This window comes from Chlorocebus sabaeus, chromosome 5 (assembly GCF_047675955.1).
Source record: "Chlorocebus sabaeus isolate Y175 chromosome 5, mChlSab1.0.hap1, whole genome shotgun sequence".
Lineage (NCBI taxonomy): Eukaryota > Metazoa > Chordata > Mammalia > Primates > Cercopithecidae > Chlorocebus > Chlorocebus sabaeus.
In genome coordinates, this window is record NC_132908.1 from 4278752 (window position 1) to 4301703 (window position 22952).

Genomic DNA, 22952 nt, shown 5'->3' on the forward strand with positions numbered 1-22952 from the left:
CAGGTCCTCTAATGGACAGAGCTCATTCAGGGACCCTCCAATGTGAATCAACCAGACACACTCCTCATGAGTCACAGGAGGGGCACAGGCGGTAGCTCCTGGAGCGGGAGGACACCTGGCCCCTCCTCCAGCCCCACATGCAGCTGCAGGTCCAGGGAGGGCCTCCCAGGGCAGGCCAGAGCCTGCGGGCCCCCAGCTGCAGCCCCAGCTGGGACCAGGCTTCTCCCCTCACCCCCTTCCTGCTCCTCCTGTCTCCACCATCTCTCCCGTGGAGCCCCCAAGCCTCTGGACAAATCAAATACAAAACTCCTCAGAGAACAGAAAGCGGGCTGCTGCTGCGTGCAGACACACTCATGCACACCCACGCACACCCACGCACACACATGCACACCCACGCACACACATGCACACACACGCACACCATCCTTCGAGCCCACAGGCAGATCACAGAGAACCTAGATGTCAAGATGAGAAAGGAACTAGACGTGAGCTATCATCTGCCTCCTCGGGGCCAGGCCTGTGCCAAGGGATTTGCCAGGATTGTCTCATCCAATCCTGAAAAGCAGCTTGGAGATTTCAGAGATGAAGAAAATGAGCTTTTGAGAGCTTAAGGGAGAGACTCAACCAAAGGGACACCTGGCAACATCAAAGCCCATGGAGCTGAGCACAGGGCCTGGAGCCAGCACGGTGGAGGCAGCTTAGCAGAGCCGGGCGGTCGCTCTTGTATCTATGTTTTTTTGTTTTGTTTTTGAGATAGGGTCTTGCTCTGTCGGCCAGGCTGGAATGCAGTGGTGCGATCAAGGCTCACTGAAGTCTTAACCTCCTGGGTTAAAGCCATCTTCCTTCCTCAGTTTCCCAAGTAGGTGGGACTACAGGTGCACACCACTACGCTCATCTAATTAAAAAAAAAATTTTGAAAATACAAAAAAATTAGCCGGCCGTGGTGGCAGGCGCCTGTAGTCCCAGCTACTCGGGAGGCTGAGGCAGGAGAATGGCGTGAACCCGGGAGGTGGAGCTTGCAGTGAGCCAAGATCATGCCACTGTGCTCCAGCCTGGGCAACACAGTGAGACCCCGTCTACACACAAAAAAAATGTTTCTGAGACGGAGTCTCGCTCTGCTGCCCAGGCTGGTCTCCAACTCCTGGGATCAATCGATCCTCCCACCTTGGCCTCCCAAAGTGCTGGGATTCCAGGCTTCAGCCACCACACCCGGCCGGTGTGGTTCTTTTAAGGGACAGCGCCCTCATTTCCATTTACTCCGTGGGGCTACAGGGGTATCAGCCCTGTGCTGGGCAGGCTCCTGACCCAGGCCCGTCCCATCAGTAGTACGGTGATTGCTACAGGGCTAGGCTGGGACCCAGCTCCGGCCAAAGAGAGGCAAGCCTAGGATTCTGTGGAATCCGTGGGGGACACAAGCTAGAGGTTCATGGGCCTGTGACAGGGCCTCTCAGGAAGCACTGGCCCGAGAGCAAAGCAAACATGGAGGAAACTTGGCTAGGAGATGCAAGCCAGTGTTCCTGTGAGCACTGGACCCAGCTAGACCCTCGGCCTCTGCAGTTACACGAGCTGTCAAGGAACTGGTCTGTCTGTTACTTATTTATTTATTTATTTATTTTTGAGATGCGGTCTCGCTCTGTCACCCAGGCTGGAGTGCAGTGGTGCAGTCTTGGCTCACTGCAGCCTCTACCTCCTAGGCTCAAGCAATCCTCCTGCCTCAGGAGTAGCTGGGACTACAGGCCCGCACCACCACACCTGGCTAATTTTTCTATTTCTTTGTAGAGATGGGGTCTCACTATGTTGCCCAGACTGGTCTCAAACTTCTAGGTTCAAGTGATCCTCCCACCTCAGCTTCCAAAAGTGCTGGGATTACAGGCATGGGCCACTGTGCCTGGCCCAGGAACTGGTCTTTGAATCCAGGTCTAAAGGCTGAGCTCATGCTCTCTGCCTTGCCCCCGAAGCTGTCCCCATAGAGGCTCTGGTAGATCAGGGGCTAGGGCAAGTCTGGGGAGGGGGCCTCACCTCCCTCCCAGCCCCGGGAGGGAGTGTTGGGCCCTCTCACCCCCTCCTAAAGCAGTTCCATTGCTCCCTTTGACCTTCAAAGTTGGCATCTGCTTGCAGGAATCTGTCTCTCTCCTCCTGGAATTCAGCCTCCAGATGTCAGATCTGAGGCGGTGGCGGCAGCATATGGCTCCCCTCAGAGTGAATCAGCCACATTCCAAAGGTGCACACACAGACGCCACACCCTCAGCAGCCTGGCTGCAGACTTCCTCCCGGCCCCAGCCCCGCACCCGCCCCAGCCCCCACCTCTTCCCAGCCAGACCCGACTTCGGGCTTCCTTTCCAGAGACTTTCTCCTGGAACTGGAACGGAGAGAGAGAAAGCCACTGGGGCTGGAGACACCCTGAGCAGCCCTGCCCTGCTCACTCGCTCCCAACCGCTCACAGCTGTTATCAATATATCTACGGTCCATCCATTCGACAGGTGTGCACTGAGCACCTATTATGTGGCAGACAAGATACACACAAGCCCCTAACCTCATGGAACTCAGCTGGGCAAGAGCCAAACAAAATCAGGTCCAGAGGCAGAAAAGAATTCCAAGTGTGGGAAGGGCTATAAAAGTAAGAAACAGGCCGGGCGCAGTGGCTCATGCCTGTAATCCCAGCATTTTGGGAGGCTGAGGCTGGCAGATCACGAGGTCAGAAGATGGAGACCACCCTGGCCAACATGGTGAAACCCCGTCTCTACTAAAAACACAAAAATTAGCTGGGTGTGGTGGTGTGCGCCTGTAATCCCAGCTACTCTGGAGGCTGAGGCAGGAGAATCGCTTGAACCCAAGAGGCGGCGATTGTAGTGAGTCGAGATCACGCCACTGCACTCCAGCCTGGCAACGGAACAAGACTTCGTTTCAAAAAAAGGAAGAAACAAGGGCTCAGATATGTGACAAAGTGACAGAGGGAGAGTTATGGGGTGGGGGAGGCTTCTCTTGGGGTAACTTATAACCTGAGACCTGAAGGATGAATAGAAACCTCCTCTATCGGGTGGTCGTGGGTGTGCACACCTGTAATCCCCGAGCTCTGGGAGGCCCAGGCAGGAGGATTGCTTGAGTCCAGGAGTTCAAGACCAGCCTGGGCAATATAGCAAGATCCCATCTCTACTAAATTAAAAAAATATTTTTTTAAAGAAATCTCCTCTATCCCATCACTTCTGTAATCGTTTCACCAGAATTACAGAAATATAACCCAAAAATATTTTCCCCAGTCAGAAAGTTCTTGGGTCCTCTTCTCCTGCCTTCTTTTGTCACTGAAGCCAGGAATCTGGCTAATTTTTTTTTATAAGACCTTTAGTGAGGCTGGACGTGGTGGCTCACGCCTGTAATCCCAACACTTTGGGAGGCCGAGGCGGGCAGATCATGAGGTCAGGAGATCGAGACCATACTGGCTAACACGGTGAAACCCCGTCTCTACTAAAAATACAAAAAATTAGCTGGGCGTGGTTGCGGGCACCTGTAGTCCCAGCGACTTGGGAGGCTGAGGCAGGAGAATGGCATGAACCCGGAGGTGGAGCTTGCAGTGAGCCAAGATCGCGCCACTGCACTCCAGCCTGGATGACAGAGCGAGACTCCATCTCACAAAAAAAAAAAAAAGGAAAAAAAGACCTTTAGTGACATATAATCCATATAATTCACCCCTTTACACCACTTTACAATTACCCCACAGTAGATGATTCAGTTGTTTTTAAATATTCACAGATTTGTGCATCCATAACCACAATTTTGGAATACTTTCTTTTTGTTTTTTTTTTGAGACGGAGTCTCACTCTGTCACCCAGGCTGGAGTGCAGTGGCACGATCTCAGCTCACTGCAACCTCTGTCTCCTGGATTCAAGCGATTCTCCCGCCTCAGCCTCCCAAGTAGCTGGGACTATAGGTGAGCACCACCACGCCCGGCTAATTTTTTGTACTTTTAGTAGAGACAGGGTTTCACCATGTTAGCCAGGCTGGTCTCAAACCCCTGACAGCAAGTGATCCACCTGCCTTGGCCTCCCAAAAGTGCTTGGGTTACAGGCAAGAGCCACTGTGCCTGACCAATTTTGGAATATTTTCATTACCCCAAAAAGAAACTCCATTTAGCGTCATTCCCCAATGCTGGGTCATCACTCCCAACCGCAGGCAACCCCTAAGCTACTCTCTTTTGGGGCCGGGCGCGGTGGCTCAAGCCTGTAATCCCAGCACTTTGGGAGGCTGAGATGGGCGGATCACGAGGTCAGGAGATCGAGACCATCCTGGCTAACCCAGTGAAACCCCGTCTCTACTAGAAAAATACAAAAAACTAGCCGGGCGAGGTGGCAGGTGCCTGTAGTCCCAGCTACTTGGGAGGCTGAGGCAGGAGAATGGCGTAAACCCGGGAGGTGGAGCTTGCAGTGAGCTGAGATCCGGCCACTGCACTCCAGCCTGGGTGACAAAGTGAGACTCCGCCTCAAAAAAAAAAAAAAAGCTACTCTCTTTTATCTTTTTATTTATTTTTAGAGACAGGGTCTCACTGTGTTGCCCAGGCTGGAGTTTAGTGGTTTGATCATAGCTCACTGTAGCCTCTACCTCTTAGGGTCAAGCTATCCTCCCCTCTCAGTCTCCAGAAGAGCTGGGACTACAGGTGGGTGCCACCACACTCAGCTAATTTTATTTTATTTTATTTTTAGATAGGGGTTCTCACTCTGTTGCTCAGGTTGGTCTTGAACTCCTGGTCTCAAGTGATCCTCCTGCCCTAGCTTTCCAAACTGCTTGTGCCTGTAGCTGTGAGCCACTGCCTCCAGCCCTTAATCTACTTCCTGTCTCTATGGATTTGCTTACTCTGGAAATTTCATATGAACAGAAACACAATATGCAGTCCTGTGTGTCTGGCTTGTCACTGGGCATAATGCTTTCATGGGTCATCCATGTGTAGTACGTATTGGTGCTTCGTTTCCATTTTTTTTTTTTGAGATGGAGTCTCGCTCTGTCACCCAGGTTGGAGTGCAGTGGCCTCTGCCTCCCGGGTTCAAGCAATTCTCCTGCCTCAGCCTCCCAGGTAGCTGGGTCTAGAGGCATGTGCCATCACGCCTGGCTAATTTTTTTAGAGACAAGGTTTCACCGTTCTTATTGGCCAGGATGGTCTCAATCTTCTGACCTCGTGATCTGCTGGCCTCCCAAAGTGCTGGGATTACAGGCGTGAGCCACCACGCCCGGCCGCTTCGTTCCTTTTTATGGCTGAATCATAATCTGCTGTTTGGAGACATCACGGTTGATTTATCCGTTCATCAGGTGATGGATACATGAGTTGTTTCCACTTTTTGGCTCTTACGAATAACGCTGCTCTGAACATTCCCATGCAAATTTTTGTGCAGATATGTTTCCATTCCTCTTGGATATACACGGTATATACCTAGGAGGGGCACTGCTGCGTCATATGGTCACCCCATGTTTAACTTTTTTGTTGTTTTTGAGATACAGTCTCACTCTGTCGCCCTGGCTGGAGTGCAGAGGCCTGATTTCAGCTCACTGCAACCTCCGCTTCCCAGATTCAAAGGATCCTCCTGCCTCAGCCTCCTGAGTAGCTGGGACTACAGGCGCCCACTACCACACCCAGCTAATTGTTTTGTGTTTTTTTTTGAGATGGAGTCTCGCTCTGTCACCCAGGCTGGAGTGCAGTGGCCGGATCTCTGCTCACTGCAAGCTCCACCTCCCGGGTTTACGCCATTCTCCTGCCTCAGCCTCCCGAGTAGCTGGACTACAGGCGCCGCCACCTTGCCCAGCTAGTTTTTTGTATTTTTAGTAGAGACGGGGTTTCACCATGTCCAGCTAGTTTTTTGTATTTTTAGTAGAGACGGGGTTTCAACATATTAGCCAGGATGGTCTCAATCTCCTGATCTCGGGATCTGCCCGTCTCAGCCTCCCAAAGTGCTGGGATTACAGGCTCGAGCCACCGCGCCCGGCCTCCTTTTTTTTTTTTTTTTTTGTATTTTTCATCGAGGCAGGGTTTCGCCATGTTGTTCAGGCTGGTCTCCAACTCCTGACCTCAAGTGATCCGCCTGCCTCGGCTTCCTAAAGTGCTGGGATTACAAGCCTGAGCCACCGTGCCCAGCCTCCACATTTAACCTTTCAAGGAACCAGACTGTTTGAAAGGGGCTGCAGGCTCCCAACAGCACCACACTCTGTCCAGATTCACTGAGGCACCCCCCTGCATGACCCCCAGTTCTCCCTACTCAGAGGAGCACCTTAAAACTAGCTGGCCTAAAAGTCAGGTGCGATGGCTCACGACTGTAATCCCAGGACTTTGGGAGGCCGAGGTGGGCGGATCACGAGGTCAGGAGATCGAGACCATCCTGGCTAACATGGTGAAACCCTGTCTCTACTAAAAAAAATATAAAAATAGTAGCCGGGTGTGGTGGTGGGCACCTGTAGTCCCAGCTACTCCAGAGGCTGAGGCAGGAGAATTGCTTGAACCTGGGAGGTGGAGGTTGCAGTGAACCGCGATCGCACCATTGCACTCCAGCCTGGGAGACAGAGTGAGACACCATCTCAAAAAAAAAAAAAAAGAAGTATCACAATCAAGAGAGGATGGCAGGGAATGGCGAGGCACTCAGTGGTGAAACCGACAGGACTCGAACCCCACCTCCACTACTTTGCAGCTTTGTATTCTTGGATGAACCACGTGGCTTCTCCAAGCCTGCCTCTCATCATCCACAAAACAGGCCTGATTGCGACAATCTACTTGGTAGGGTGATTTTGAGGATTAAACACAGTAATACAAAACAAGTTACACTGTTTGCCAAGGACATTACAGATGAGGTTGCGTAGCCAATACCATGCCAGGAAACCAAAACTCACCTCAAGGAATCTGTTGCGGGCCGGGCGCGGTGGCTCACGCCTATAATCCCAGCACTTTGGGAGGCCGAGGCGGGCGGATCACGAGGTCAGAAGATCGAGACCATCCTGGCGAACACGGTGAAACCCCGTCCCTACTGAAAATGCAAAAAAAAAAAAAAATTAGCCGGGCATGGTGGTGGGCGCCTGTAGTCCCAGCTTCTAGGGAGGCTGAGGCAGGAGAATGGCGTTAACCTGGGAGGCGGCGGAGCTTGCAGTGAGCAGAGATCGCGCCACTGCACTCCAGCCTGGGCGACAGAGCGAGACTGTCTCAAAAAAAAAAAAAAAAGAAATCTGTTGGGTGGGCCGGGCACGGAGGTTTACGCCTGTAATCCCAGGACTTTGGGAGGCCAAGGCAGGTGGATCACCAGGTCAGGAGTTACAGACCAGCCTGGCCAACATGGTGAAGCCCCATCTCTACTAAAAATACAAAAAATTAGCCAGCTGGGCGTGGTGGCATGTGCCTGTAATCCCAGCTATTCGGGAGCTTGAGGCAGAATTGCTTTAACTCAGGAGGCAGAGGTTGCAGTGACCCGAGATTGCGCCAATGCACTCCAGCCTGGATGATAGAGTGAGACTCTGTCTTGGGGGGAAAAAAAAAGAAAGAAATCTGTTGGGTAGCTAGGCGTGGTGGCTCATACCTGTAATCCCAGCACTTTGGGACGTCAAGGCGGGAGGATCACTTGGGGCCAGGAATTTGAGACCAGCCTGGGAAACACAGTGAGACCCTGTCTTTACTAAATATAAAAGTAAAAAAATAGCTGAGCATGGTGGTGTGCACCTATAATCCTAGCTACTTGGGAGGCTGAGGTGGGAGGATTGCTAGAGCCCCGAAGGCTGAGGCTGCAGGGAGCCGAGATCACAGCACTGCACTCCAGCCTGGGCGACAGAGTGAGGCCTATCTCAGGAGATAAAAAGAAAAAGAAATCTGTCTTGTCCTAAAGCTGACAGGGGCAAAACCAGGATCTGAATCACGTGATTCTCGACAGGGTTTTGGCCAGTGCTGTGTGAACACTCACACAGATGGGGGATGCTGGGCAGCTTAAGCTCAGAAGGAACACTGAGTGAGGGACAGATGGGCTGGTCCAGCAGGGGACCCGCCCATTCAGCAGATGTCCCTGGGCACAGCTCACATGTCAGTTCTCTGCAAAGTGCACAAGATGCTGAGAAGTGTCAGAGCCTGCTAATGAGGGCTGGGCGAGGGAGACGGATAGAAGCAGAAGCGAACTTGCCTGGGTTGGAGGAAGGGGATGGTGCAACGAAACCCCGAGGCCGAAAGCCTGGGTGCTAGAACCAACAGGGGTGGGGGCAGGGGCTAAGGGCTCAGGGTTCAGGAAAATGAGGCAGCTCTCCTAGTTTTACTGGGGAAAGGAAAACAAGGCAGGAATTTCTGGCAGAGAAACCTGGCTACTCAGTGGGACTCTTAAAGATGCCCCTTTTTCCTCTATCCTTGAGTGCAGCCTCAAGATGGGCCCTGCTGGTCCATCCTAGGGTGACAGGTGTAGCCAAATTCCCCTTCAATCAGAGTCCATTTGGAAAGCTCCAGTGGGTTACCCAAGGGCAGATACCAAGCAAGTCCCTAAAAATGGAGGCCAGTGTGCCCTAGAGGCCAAGTATAAATATGGAGAAATCTGAGCCGGGCACAGTGGCTCACACCTGCAATCCCAGTACTTTGGGAAGCCAAGGGCGGATCACCTGAGGAGTTCGAGACCAGCCTGGGCGACACGGTGAAATCCCGTCTCAACTAAAAATACAAAATTAGTTTGGTGTGGTGGTGGGCGCCTGTGATCCCAGCTACTCGGGAGGCTAGGGTGGGAGAATCACTTGAACCCGGGAGGTGGAGGTTGCAGTGAGCTGAGATCACACCATTGCATTCCAGATTGGGCAAAAACAGCAAAATTCCATCTCAAAAATAATAATAAAAAATATGTGGGGAACTCAGATTGGGGTTCCCCTCACTTTTGCCTCTTCCACTGAGTTAAAGTGTCAAGGAAAGGGGTTCCCAGGACAAAACTTTCAGGAGTATTCGGTTTTAGGGGTTACAGGCAGAGAGGCAGGACCCTAGAGGGATTTTTTTTTTTTTTGAGGCGGAGTCTCGCTCTGTCGCTCAGGCTGGAGTGCAGTGGTGTAATCTCGGCTCACTGCAAGTTCTGCCTCCCGGGTTCATGCCATTCTCCTGCCTCAGCCTCCCCAGTAGCTGGGACTACAGGCGTCCGCCACCACGCCCGGCTAATTTTTTTTTATTTTTAGTAGAGACGGGGTTTCACCATGGTCTCGATTTCCTGACCTCGTGATCCACCTGCCTTGGCCTCCCAAAGTGCTGGGATTACAGGAGTGAGCCACTGTGCCCAGCCCCTAGAGGGATTTAGGAGGTGGGTGGAACCACAAAGGAAAAGTCAGCCGCTAGTGGGGTCTCAGCTTGGAGGACGACAGGAAGTGAAGTGTCACTTAAGGTACAGTTTAGGATAGAGCAAGGGATGAGGAAGTCCGCCTGGAGTTTGGTAGGAGTGGGTGACCTCAGGTAGCCCACTGTTTTGAGAAACCTGGCTGGGGAGGTTGGAGACATGGCTGTGACTTGAGACTAGTGCTTTTTTTGCTTTTGGGGACTGAGTTCCACTCTTGTTTCCCAGGCTGGAGTGCAATAGCACGGTCTCGGCTTACTGCAACTTCTACCTCCCAGGTTCAAGGGATTCTCCTGCCTCAGCCTCCCAAGTAGATGGAATTACAGGCACCTGCCATCATGCCCAGCAAATTTTTGTATTTTTAGTAGAGAAGGGGTTTCACCATGTTGGCCAGGCTGGTCTGGAACTCCTGACCTCAGGTGGTCCGCCTGCCTCGGCCTCCTAAAGTGCTGGGATTACAGGCATGAACCACCTCACTGGGCAAGACTAGTGTTTTTGATTGTTTGTTTTGAGATGGAATCTTGCTCTGTCCGCTCACTGCAACATTTGCCTCCCAGGTTCAAGCAATTCTCTTGCTTCAGCCTCCGGAGTAGCTGGGACCACAGCTGTGTGCCATCACGCCCAGCTAACAGAGATAAGGTCTTACCATGTTGCCCATGCTGGTCTTGAACTCCTGGGTTTAGGAGATCCTTCCACCTCGGCCTCCCAAAGTGCTGAAATTACAGGTGTGAGCCACTGTGCCCGTCCTGGAGTGAAAGGCTTTGGACTTGAATGCCATCTCTGCTACTTTAGAGCTGTGTGTGCATGTACTTTTAACCTCTCTGTGTCCCCCCTCTCAAAACGGGCCCAATAGCAGGTTCCATTTTGGTCTGGTCCCACCAGGACCTCTGACTCACTAGTGACCTGAGGTAGGGGCTCATGTAATAGCCCAGCTCCTCAAACACGGAGGATGGGTCCCACTCCTGACCCAGTCTCAGTTTACATCAGAGCCTAAAGGTGGAGACTAGAGGCTGCACCAGGCTGGGGAAGGGGCAAATTCTAGATGACTCACCAGGCCGGTACCCATGAGAGCCCTCAGGCCTCAGCACTGTGGATCCAGAGGCGGAGACAGCTTTGCAGGAGGGTGCAAGCAATTCCTCCCTGCTTCCCACTGCAGAAAAGCCACTTTCTCGTGGCAGAGCCCAGACTGGCAACCCCCAGGCCTTCTGCACCTCACCTGGGCAGCAGGTGCGCTGGCTGTGTTTCAATCTCTCCAGGCTCAGGGGGATGGCGGGGGATGCTGCAGGCACGGTTGCTAGCAGCGGACATAGCTGCCTGGCTGACACTGCCTTTGTTATGCTCCAAAGCACTCAGCCAGCCCGGGCCCCCCACCCACTCCCTCTCTCCCCAAGCCACCAGAAGCAGCCTCTTCCCGGCTCCCGCCCTTCCTCCTCGAAGCCACTTGTACCTGCTCCAGAGCCTGGAGAGGTGACAAGTGCTTCCCAGACAACAAAAGCATCTCCCAGGAGAACAGATGTCACGAAGACTCAGCTACACCCTTGCTCTGTGCCCTGATTTTAGGCTGCGTTCAGGCAGCTATTTGGGATGAAACTGAGGCATGGGGTAAAGGGCCTGTCTTGGTCAAGGTCATCCCACCTGGGGACTCCTGGGTGTGTTTCAGACATCTGTCCCCTTGGGTTCCAATGCTGGTCTGGCCATTTCCAAGCTGTGTGACCTTGGGCACATTATTTTACCTCCCTGAGCCTAATTTTCCCCCAGATAATGATAGACAGGTAGTGAACCCACCTCTTGCTAAAAAATGTGAGCCATTATTGTCATTATCCCATCCTTTTAATTCCTCTTTCTCTCCAATCCAGCCACATCAGCCTCAATGTCTGCTGCCCCTGGACCTTAGGCCTGCGATGTGAAATCTTTCTGGAATGTTCCTTCGTTAGTTCTTCGCATGGCTTGCTCCCTCGCTTCCTTCCTTTGAGTGTTGACTCAAGTCACCTCCCCAGCGAGGCCCTACCCTGTCTTCCCTGGGCGCTCATGTGACATCCGAGGCGGTTTCCCAATTCGACTGGTGGCCCTTGCGCCTGAACGTAAGCCCCACGAGGACAGGGCTGTTTCATTTCTGACTCCCGTGTCCCCAGCGTTGGAAAGAATGACTGCGGGCGCCGACGCCAGGAGGGTGCTGTCTGCGCCCCGTCGGGCGGCTCCCAGCGCGCGCCCTCGAGGTCACGTCCGGGGCGCGCCGGCCGGAAGGAGGCCCCGCGTGGGTGTAGGGGCGGGGCGTCCGGGCCAGACCACGCCCCCCGGCCTCAAGCCCCCGCAGTCAGTGGCGGAGCCAGCCCGGCTGGGGCCGCCTCGCACTTCCGCTCCCTAGCCGGCTTATTCATATTCATGAGGGGGGCGAGAGGCGGGGCCCGGGTCACCGGCGGCCCCCGCCCCCGGCCTGGAATCCCGCCCCGGCGGAGGCTTGGGCCCCAGTGGGGCGCCCTCGGCTTCCGCCTCGGGGAGGGAGTTTCCACTTGGTCACGACTCAAAAATGTGTCGCTCCCGCTTCTCCGCCCCCTTGTCCCTGCCCTGGGGGGGTCTCCTCCTTCGGAAGGCAGGAGGGCAGGAGGGGCGGGGCCAGGGGAAGGACGGCTCCTCCCGCCCCGGGCAGGTCCTCAGGGATCCCGGGCGGACCCCTTTCCCTCCAAGTTAGCGCCTGCAATAATCTTTATTTTTTTCCCCGGAGACAGAGTCTTCCTCTGTCGCCCAGAGCCTGAGTGCAACGGCGCGATCTTGGTTCACTGCAGCCTCCGCCTCTGGGGTTCAAGCGATTCTCCTCCCTCAGCCTCCCGAGTAGCAGGGATCACAGGCGCGCGCCAACATGCCCGGCTAATTTTTGTATTTTTAGTAGAGATGGGGTTTCACCATGTTGGTCAGGCTGGTTTTGAACTCCTGACTTCGTGATCCGCCCGCCTCGGCCTCCCAAAGTGCTGGGATTACAGACGTCAGACACCGTGCCCGGTCCTGCAATAATCTTAATTTTTTTTTTTTTTTGAGTTGGAGTCTCGCTCTGTTGCCCAGGCTGGAGTATAGTGGCTCCATCTCAGCCCACCACGACCTCCGCCTCTGGGTACAAGCGATTCTCCTGCCTCAGCCTCCCGAGTAGCTGGGACTACAGGCGCGTACCACCGTGCCCAGCTAATTTTTGTATTTTTAGTAGAGACGGGATTTCACTATGTTGGCAAGGCTGGTCTCGAACTCCTGACCTCGTGATCTGCCCGCCTCGGCCTCCCAAAGTGCTGGGATTTACAGGCGTGAGCCACTGCTCCTGGCCAATAATCCTCATCTTTTAAACATAATAATAGCTCTAACTTCCTGAACGTTTATTCTGCATCAGGAACTGTGCCCCTCATATAAAACTACCTCTTTTATTTTTATATTATTTATTTATTTATTTTTTGAGATGGAGTTTCAGTCTTGTTGCTCAGGCTGGAGTGCAATGTCGCGATCTTGGCCCATCGCAACCTCTGCCTCCCAGGTTCAAGCGATTCTACTTGGGATTACAAGTACCTGGGATTGCCGGGCGCGGTGGCTCAAGCCTGTAATCCCAGCACTTTGGGAGGCCGAGATGGGCAGATCACGAGGTCAGGAGATCGAGACCATCCTGGCGAACACGGTGAAACCCCGTCTCTACTAAAAAATACAAAAAACTAGCGGGACGAGGTGGCGGACGTCTGTAGTCCCAGCTACTCGGGAGGCTGAGGCAGGAGAATGGCGTAAACCCGGGAGGTGGAGCTTGCAGTGAGCTGAGATCCCACCACAGCACTCCAGCCTGGGTGACAGAGCCAGACTCCGTCTCAAAAAAAAAAAAAAAAAAAAAAAAACAAGTACCTGGGATTACAGGCATGCGCCACCACACCCAGCTAATTTTGTATTTTTAGTAGAGACGGGGTTTTTCCATTTTGGTTAGGCTAGTCTCCAACTCCTGATCTCAGGTGATCTGCCTGCCTCAGCCTCCCAAAATGTTGGGATTACAGGCGTGCGCCACCGTGACCAGCTTTTTTTTTTGAGACTGGGTCTCACTCCGTCCCCCAGGCTGGAGTTCAGTGGCACAATCTCGGCTCACTGCAGCTTCCATCTCCTGGGTTCAAGCAATCCTCCCGCCTCAGCTGTCCAAGTAGCTGTGACTACAGGCATGCACCACCACAACCAGCTAATTTTTAAATTTCTTGTAGAGATAGAGAACAGGGTCTCAGTGTGTTGCCCAGGCTGGTCTCGAACTCCTGGGTTCAAGCAATCCTTCTGCCTTGGCCTCCCAAAGTGCTGGAACTATAGGCATGAGCTACTGTGCCCACCAAAACTACCTCTTTTACTTTTTATTGATTTATTTTGCAATGGAGTCTCGCTCTGTCACCCAGGCTGGAGTTCAGTGGTACAATTCAGCTCACTGCAACCTCTGCCTCCTGGTTTGAAGCGATTCTCATGCCTCAGCCTCCTGAATAGCTGGGATTACAGGCACGTGCCACCATGCCCAGCTAATTTTTGTATTTTTAGTAGAAACCGGGTCTCACGATGTTGGCCAGGCTGGTCTCGAACTCCTGACCCCAAGGGATCTACCTGCCTTGGCCTCCCAAAGTGCTGTGATTACAGGGATGAGCCACAGGGCCCGGCCCAAAACTACCTCTTTTAAACTTCCCAAGGATCTGTGCAATATTATGATACCAAGAAGCTCAGAGCCGTTGAGTGACTCACCCACATCACACAGCAGGCTTCGGGTTTTCCAGAAAGGTTGGTCCTGCTGGGTTGGGGGGGGCAGGTGCATGTCTCCCACCACCTTTCAGGAAATGAGGCTTACCTAAGGCACTCCTGTCTTGCTGGATGTAGCTGAGGGTTGGGTGTGCGGGCCCTGATGGGAGGGAGAAGCTACGTGCTAGGAGAAACGAAACCACGAAGGCAGGACACGCTACGGAATTTAAAATGAAAATTTGTGGGCCATGTTCTAAAATGATTAAGAATTTCAAGATGGTGACAGCAGAACATTCAACCACAGTCAGGCCCTTCTAAGGGCCAACCCTGTGCAACTGCATAGCTCACATGGCTTCCATGAAGCAAGCCTCTGATGAAGGAGCCCAAGGGTAACAGCGCTACCACCAGGGACATCCCCACCTCTGATATAACTCTCCTCACAGCCCAGGCGTCCCATCCTGTCCCTGCCCTGGGATGCAGGACCCAGTCTCTAGACTTCCAAAAGCTGAGCATTTCAGGTTTTGCAGGACAGGTTCTTGGAGAGTCAGGTGGGTCACCCTGGGAGTGTCTCACACCTGCAAGACCCAGTCGGGCCCCTGGGGCTGCACCTCCTGGGCATTTTCAGCTCTGGGCCCTGCGGGCAGGTGGCGCTGTGTTGTACATGCCAGGCCCAGCATGGCTTTGGTTCTGACTTGAACCCCTCCTTTCTCCCTGGGGCAGGGAATGAAGAGCAGCCAGGGCCGCTTCCCAGAATAAACACCCCACCCACAGACAGCCCCAGCTCTGTAGGCTCAACCAGCCAGCGCCAATGGAGAGAGACGCTCGCCAGGCCACAGGCTCAGGGTTGATAAGTCATCCTGATCTCACTCCCTCCATCACTCACGCCTTGTGCCTGGGCCCTGCTCGCTGTGGACTGCTTCATTCATAATAGCTACCATTTGTGGGGCTCTTTCTCCCAGCCACGTGCTGCTGGAAGCCCTTTCTGTGCACTTCCCACCGAGCCTCACAGAGGCCAGTGGTGATAGGTACCCCGAGGACTGCCATTTCATAGATGGGGAAACTGAGGCTCAGAGAGGTTAGAGGGCTTGGCCAAGGTCAAGGGCCAGAGTTCTGGATCTGCCACCATTTATCCATCCTGGTTCCTATCATCTCTCCTACATCTACAATGTAGGTCTCAAGGGTTACTTCTTCTTCTTCTTCTTTTTTTTTTTTTTTTTTTTTTTTTTTTAAAGAGATAGGTTCTCAGGGCCAGGCATGGTGCCTCACGCCTGTAATCCTAGCACTTTGGGAGGCTGAGGTGGGCGGATCACCTGAGGTCAGGAGTTACAGACCAGCCTGGCCAACATGGCAAAACCCCATCTCTACGAAAAATACAAAAATTAGGCAGATGTGGTGGCACAAGCCTGTAATCCCAGCTACTGAGGAGGCTGAGGGAGGAGAATCCCTTCAACCCGGGAGACAGAGGTTGCAGTGAGCCGAGATCATACCACTGCACTCCAGCCTGGGTGACAGAGCAAGACTCCATCTCAAAAAAGAAAGAGATGAGGCTGGGCGCGGTGGCTCAAGCCTGTAATCCCAGCACTTTGGGAGGCCGAGACGGGCGGATCACGAGGTCAGGAGATCGAGACCAACCTGGCTAACACGGTGAAACCCTGTCTCTACTAAAAATACAAAAAAAAAAAAACTAGCCGGGCGAGGTGGCGGACGCCTGTAGTCCCAGTCACTTAGGAGGCTGAGGCAGGAGAATGGCGTAAACCCGGGAGGCAGAGGTTGCAGTGAGCTGAGATCCGGCCATTGCACTCCAGCCCGGGCAACAGAGCAAGACTCCGTCTCAAAAAAAAAAAAAAAAAAGGCCGGGCGCGGTGGCTCAAGCCTGTAATCCCAGCACTTTGGGAGGCCGAGATGGGCGGATCACGAGGTCAGGAGATCGAGACCATCCTGGCTAACACGGTGAAACCCTGTCTCTACTAAAAATACAAAAAAAAAAAACTAGCTGGGCGAGGTGGCGGGCGCCTGTAGTCCCAGCTACTCGGGAGGCTGAGGCAGGAGAATGGCGTGAACCCGGGAGGCGGAGCTTGCAGTGAGCTGAGATCCGGCCACTGCACTCCAGCCTGGGTGACAGAGCAAGACTCCGTCTCAAAAAAAAAAAAAAAAAAAAAAAAAAGAAAGAGATAGGGTCTCAGCCGCGTATGGTGGCTCACGCCTGTTATGAGGCTAAGACAGGAGGATTGCTTGAGCCCAGAAGTTCAAAACTAGCCTGGGTAACATAGTGAGACCCCTGTCTCTACAGAAAATACGAAAATTAGGTGAGTGTGGTGGCACACACCTGTAGTCCCAGCTCCTTGGGAGGTGGAGGTGGCAGGATCACCTGAGCCTGGGATGTCGAGGCTGCAGTGAGCCGTGATCACACCACTGCACTCCAGCCTGGGCAACAGAGTGAGACCCTATCTCAAAAAAAGGAGAGCTTAATAATCTGTTGGATAAGAATGAATGGGAACCAGCCAGGCGCAGTGACTCACGCCTGTAATCCCAGCACTTTGGGAAGCCCAGGTGGGCGGATCATGAGGTCAGGAGTTCGAGACCAGCCTGGCCAACATGGTGAAACCCTGTTTCTACTAAAAATACGAAAATTTGCCGGGTGTGGTGGCGTATGTCTGTAATCCCAGCTACTCCGGAGGCTGAGGCAGGAGAACTGCTTAAACCTGGGAGGTGGAGATTGCAGTGAGCCGAGATCATGCCAATGCACTCCAGCCTGGTCGACAGAGCAAGACTCTGTCTCGAAAAAAAAAATGAATGGGAACCTAGGTGATGTTCAATAAATATTTATTGTTAAGGATTAGGGGACGAAGTTCAGCCCCCAAAGTGTCTCTATCAGCAATACTCAGGAAGCATTACAACATGCCAGGCCCTGGGCAGGACCTTGCAGGGGGAGAGACAAAGCAGACAGTGTCCCTCTCCTTGGGGATCCTACCATCTAATAGGGGAGACTCTGAGAGTCTCCTCCCTCCAAAAGGCCCTACTCTGAGAGGAGGACGCCCAGCACAATGGCAGGGAGGGAGGACATGCCTCTGTGCCTGTTGTTCACCTAGAAGGAGAAATGGGGCCTGGCTCTCCTGCAGTGGCAGCTGCTGCCTCCTGGAAAAGCAGAACCTAGAGAAAACAGCTCAGAGCCTGGCCTTGCTGGTTGTCTCCACTGCCTGTCCCCCATCTTGCCAGCTACCTGATGCCCCAGGGAAGTAGTGGGTTAGAGAGCACAAGCTTTGGATTCAGACTGCAGACACACAGAGAATGCAATCCGGACTACACCTCCTACTAGCTTATACAACCTTGGACAAGTTAGTGAACTTCTCTGTGCAGTTGTCGTGAATATAATGAAAATGTCCAGTAGAGAGAAAGAGCTGGGGATGGCTCCATCTGGAATCCCAGCACTTTGGGAGGCTGAGGCAGGAGGATCACTTGAGCCCAGGAGTTCAAGACCAGTCTGGGCAAGACAGCGAGATCTGTCTCTAAATATTATTATTATTTTGAGACATATTCTCACTTTGTCATCCAGGCTGGAGTACAGTGGCACAATCTCAGCTCACTGCAGCCTCTACCTCCCGGGTTCAAGTGATCCTTCTGCCTCAACCTCCCAAGTAGCTAGAACTACAGGTCAACACACCTGTCTAATTATTATTATTATTATTGTTATTATTATTATTTCTGAGACAGAGTCTTGCTTTGTTGCCTAGGCTGGCGTGGAGTGGCGCTATCTTGGCTCACTGCAACCTCCGCCTCCTGGGTCCAAGCAATTCTCCTGTCTCAGCCTCTTGAGTAGCTGGGATTACAGGCGCACACCACCACTCCCAACTACTTTTTGTATTTTTAGTAGAGATGGGGTTTTACCATGTTAGCTAGGCTGATCTCAAACCCTGACCTCAGGTCATCTGCCCGCCTCAGCCTCCCAAATTGCTGTGATTACAGGTGTGAGCCACCGCGTCCAGCTATTATTATTATTATTATTTTATTTATTTATTTATTGAGACAGAGTCTCGCTCTGTCGCCCGGGCTGGAGTGCAGTGGCACAATCTTGGCTCACTGCAAACTCCACCTCCTGGGTTCATGCCATTCCCCTGCCTCAGCTTCCCAAGTAGCTGGGACTATAGGAACCCGTCACCACGCCTGGCTAATTTTTTTCTATTTTTAGTAGAAACGGGGTTTCACTGTGTTAGCCAGGATGGTCTCGATCTCCTGACCTCGTGATCCGCCCGCCTCGGCCTCCCAAAGCGCTGGGATTACAGGCATGAGCCACCGCGCCTGGCCACGCTATTATTATTATTTTTAGACAGGGTCTTGCTCTGTCACCCAGGGTAGAGTGCAGTGGCATGATCACAGCTCACTGCAGCCTCGATCTCCTGGGCTCCAGTGATCCTTCCACCTCAGCCTCCCAAGTAGCTGGGATTATAGATGTGTGCTACCAGGCCCAGCTAACTTTTTATTTTTTGTAAAGAGATGTGGTCTCTTGGGAGGCTGGGGCGAGTGGATCACCTGAGGTCAGGAGTTAAAGACCAGCTTGAGCAACATGGAGAAATCTCGTCTCTACTAATAATACAAAAAATTAGCCAGGCATAGTGGCAAGCGCCTGTAATCCCAGCTACTCGGGAGGCTTAGGCAGGAGAATCACTTGAACCCAGGAGACAGAGGTTGCAGTGAGCCGAGATCGCGCCATCGGACTCCAGACTGGGAGACGAGCAAAACTCCGTCTAAAAAAAAAAAAAAGGGATGGGGTCTCATTTTATTGCCCAGGCTGGTCTCAAACTCTTGATCCTCCTGCCTTGGCCTTATAGAGTGCTGGGATTACAGGCATGAGCCACTGTGCCCAGCCCTGTCTCTATTTACACAAATAAAAATAAAAGTTAAAAAATAAAATGTCTGGTAGAGAGAAAGAACTGGTCTGGAGGTGGCTCACACCTGTAATCCCAGCACTTTGGGAGGCTGAGTTGGGAGGCTTGCTTGAGCCCTGAAGTTGCAGGGAGGCTACAGTGAGCTAGGATAGAGCCATTGCAGTCCAACCTGGGCAAGAGAGGGAGACCCTGTCTCTAAAAAAATTTAAAGAAAAATAAATAAAAAAAGAAAGTTCCTTCCTTCCTTCCTTCCTCCCTCCCTCCCTCCCTTCCTTCCTTCCTTCCTTTTTGTTTCAGATGGAGTCCTGCTCTGTCACCCAGGCTGGAGTGCAATGGCATGATCTCGGCTTACTGTAACCTCTGCCTCCCAGGTTTAAGTGATTCTCCTGACTCAGCCTCCCAAATAGCTGGGATTACAGGCTCATGCTACCATGCTTGGCTAATTTTTGTATTTTTAGTAGAGGCAGGGTTTCACCATGTTGGCCAGGCTTGTCTCGAACTTCTGACCTCAGGTGATCTGCCTGCCTCAGCCTCCCAAAGTGTTGGGATTATAAGTGTGAGCCACCGCACCCGGCCGGGAACTGGTTTCTGGTTAAATCACCCCACCAAGACCACGGAGTTCTTTCTTCACACTTACTGGTTTTGCAGGAGCCAACCAGCCAAATTTAAGGGGTTTCCTGGAGACTAAGCAGACAGCAGCTAGTTCCTGGAATTGACAAGCCCTGTGCTGGGCCTGACATCTCCCAGTGATTGCTAACATGTATTGGGAGCATACTACATCTACTCATCACAGCAGCCTCAGAAAAGAGTTGTTCTTCTTCACCATTCAGATTAAGAACCCAGAGGGGGTTGGGGAGCCCACATCAGAGTTCTTCGTGGGAGCAACATGCAGAAATCTCTCAAAAACGCCGGGCGCGGTGGCTCATGCCTGTAATCCCAGCACTTCGGGAGACTAAGGCGTGCAGATCACAAGGTCAGGAGTTCAAGACCAGCCTGGCCAACGTGGTGAAACCCTGTCTCTATTAAAAATACAAAAAACATTAGCCAAGCATGATGGTGGGCACCTGTAGTCCCAGCTACTCAGGAGGCTTAGGCAGGAGAATAGCTTGAACCTGGGAGGCGGAAGTTGCAGTGAGCCGATATTGCACCACTGCCTTCTAGCCTGGGCAACAGAACGAGACTCTGTCTCATAAATAAATAAATAAATACATCTCTTAAAAAGACCCTCAAGGGTGAAGTTGCTTCTGGTCAAGTCTCCCTCATAGCACAGAGTTGTCTGATTTCTCTGGTCATTTGGTTCAGGTCTCTCTCCCCTGCTGGGGCTGTTTTCCATTTACCCACACTATGGTACAGGGCTTGGCATCCTGCAAGCACTCAATACATTTTTTTTTTTTTTTTTTGAGACAGAGTCTCACTCTGTTGCCCAGGCTGGAGTGCAGTGGCGCGATCTCAGCTCACTGCAACCTCTGCCTCCCGGGTTCAAGCGATTCTCCTGCGTCAGCCTCCAGAGAAGTTGGGACCATAGGTGCACACCACCACACCCGGCTAATATATATATTTTTTATTTTTAGTAGAGACAAGGTTTCACCATGTTGGCTGGGCTGGTCTTGAACTCCTGACCCCAGGTGATCCACCGGCCTCAGCCTCCCAAAGTGCTGGGATTACAGGCGTGAGCCACCACACCTAGCCTCAATAAACATTTTAAAAATATTATTATTATTATTTTTGGTCGGTCCCCCATGCTGGAGTGCAGTGACGCTATTTCGGCTCACTGCAACCTCTGCCTCCTGAGTTCAAGCGATTCTCCTGCCTCAGCCTCCTGAGTAGCTGGGATTACAAGCATGCGCCACCATGCCCGGCTAATTTTTGTATTTTTAGTAGGGATGGGGTTTCACCATGTTGGCCAGACTGGTCTCAAACTCCTGACCTAAAGTGATCCTCCCGCCTCAGTCTCCCAAAATGTTGGGATTACAGGCGTAAGCCACCACTCCCGGCCAATTTTTTAAAATATAATAGAGATGAGGCGGGAGGTGGGGGTCTCATATGTTGCCCAGGCTGGTCTCCAGGGATCCTCCCACTTCGGCCTCCCAAAGTGCTGGGCTTACAGATATGAGCCACCGCGCCTGCCCGATAAACATTTTTGCTAACAGATTTAAACTAGCGTCTCCTGTACGTTTTTTCTCCACGCCTCGACCCCCCCACCCCACCGGGCTGCAGCTCTGCCTGCCTGAGTTCGGATGCGGTCAGCTGCAGGGCAGCGCTCCGGGCTGAAGCGCAGCGATTCCCGCCGCCGGGAGAGGGCGCTCTGTGGGACTCGGCCTCGGCCCTTCCGGACGCCCGCGCAGGTCGCCGGACCCAGAGAGTCGGCCCTTAATAGCCCCCTCCTGGAAGCGCTAGGTCCCGAAGCTGGCCTTCCCCCGGGGCCCATCTCCCGGCTAATATTTAACCCGGCCACACTCCACAATATCCACACTCAGGAGACCCGGGTAGGGTGAGGGTGGGGGCTGGGGGAAGCCACCTCCAAATCGCCAACTTCCGAGCCTTTGCTCCAGGAAAACGGCCTTCCCACATCCCTTCCAGGTTTCAACCTACAGCTCCTGAGCACCTACTATGTGCCCATTCCCACAATAGGTCATGAGCCCTAATATGTGTCCATTAGACCAAAACATGAGCATCCATTATGAATCCACACCTACTATGCGTGCATTCACTCACAACGTCCTGAGCACCTACTATGTGTGCATTCTCTTAAAATACAATGAGAATCGATTATGTGCCCACATAACCTATGAGCACCTACTATGTGTCCATCTAGGCACCAGGCCATGAGCGCCTACTATGTGCCAAGCCTTGTGCCTGCCATGATGCCTTGTGATCAAGAGCCACGTGCTTCGGGCTCTGGCGGGGACCGCGCCATCAAACGCACCAACGAAGACAGAATTAAAACCGGCGTCAGATGCCTCACCTCTAGGGGATGCTGATTCTGAGGTGCCTTTTTCCGTCTCCTAGACTCCTCAAGGCCAACTCCGCTGGGGAGAGGGGGTGTCCAACAGCAGGAGGGCTGTTTTTTTGAACTACGATTTGCCAGCATACAGCCAGAGCAGCAAGAAGATAACAGGGCGGGGGGCACAGGATTAGCCCAAAAAAAACATACTCGAGAACGCGAGTCTATGGTTAAACAAGAGGCAGAAAACAGCTGGGCCGGGTGCGGGGCTTCTCCCTCGCGTGTATCCGCTCACTGCACTCGCTGCCCTGGCCGCGGGCGCCACGCAGGGTGCTGATGTCCAGGAGGGATCTAGACCTCCCGCGGCGCTCGGGCTCAGGGACGCAGGTGGTCCCAAATGTTGGGACGAAGCTAGGAACCAAGCGGAAGTCCGGATTGCTCGGCATCGGGCCTCGTCCTTATTCTACCGTGAGGGAAACTGAGGCCGAGGGCAAGGCAGGGAGTCGCCCGCCGTCTGACCAGCGTGAGGGGCTGCGCCCGGCCCCGAACCCTGGTTTGCGCCGCACGGCATCGGGATCCGGGGCCTCTGCCCGCCGGGCGCTGCCTGCGCGTTCCTGGAACTGGGCTGGGCGGAGAAATCAGGGCCCGCAGAGAGGCATTCCTGCCGCCTTCTCCGCCGCCCAGGGCCGCAGGGGGGCCTGGCCAAGGTGACCCCGCAGGAGGAGGCGAGGGGTCCCCGCCTGCTCCGCCGCCGCGACCTCCTCCATCTTCCCGGTCTTCGGGGCTTTTCCTCTGGGCCCGCGCGCCCGGCCCCCTCCCCGGGCTTCCCCGAGGGCGGGACATCTTAGGCTCCCCCGCCCCCCCCAGGCCAGCTCCCGGCCGTGTCCTAGCGCTGCCCTCGAGCCGGGGGCGGGGCCGCGGGGGGGTGCGTGAGGATGCGGCCGAGGAGGACGCGCGCGGCTCGGCGGCGGCTCGGCGCCCCCCTTCCCTCCCTCGCCCCTCCCTCCCGGTGCCCGCTCCCCGCGGCCGCGCCGCCCTCCCTTCCCCCTCCCTCGGCCCAGCGCCGGCTCCCACCGCCCCCTCCCCCGACGCGCACGCCCCGCC

General features: G+C 53.6%; 1 protein-coding gene across 4 annotated transcripts in view; it reads right to left on the bottom strand.

The window, feature by feature from the left end:
• Positions 1 to 22762, bottom strand: part of TFAP4 (transcription factor AP-4) — a 68602-nt gene extending 45840 nt beyond the window's left edge. For 2 of the 4 annotated variants that reach the window (XM_037989906.2, XM_073015128.1), the window contains exons 1-2: positions 21870 to 22762; positions 6862 to 6995 (exon numbers count right to left, since the gene is read on the bottom strand). The gene's annotated coding sequence lies outside the window, so the exon portion shown is untranslated. Of the gene's footprint in view, positions 1 to 6861; positions 6996 to 11084; positions 11830 to 21869 lie in introns of those variants that run through there. The other 2 variants (XM_073015129.1, XM_073015130.1) reach the window with 2 other exon arrangements.
• Between the last annotated feature and the right edge of the window lie 190 nt (positions 22763 to 22952).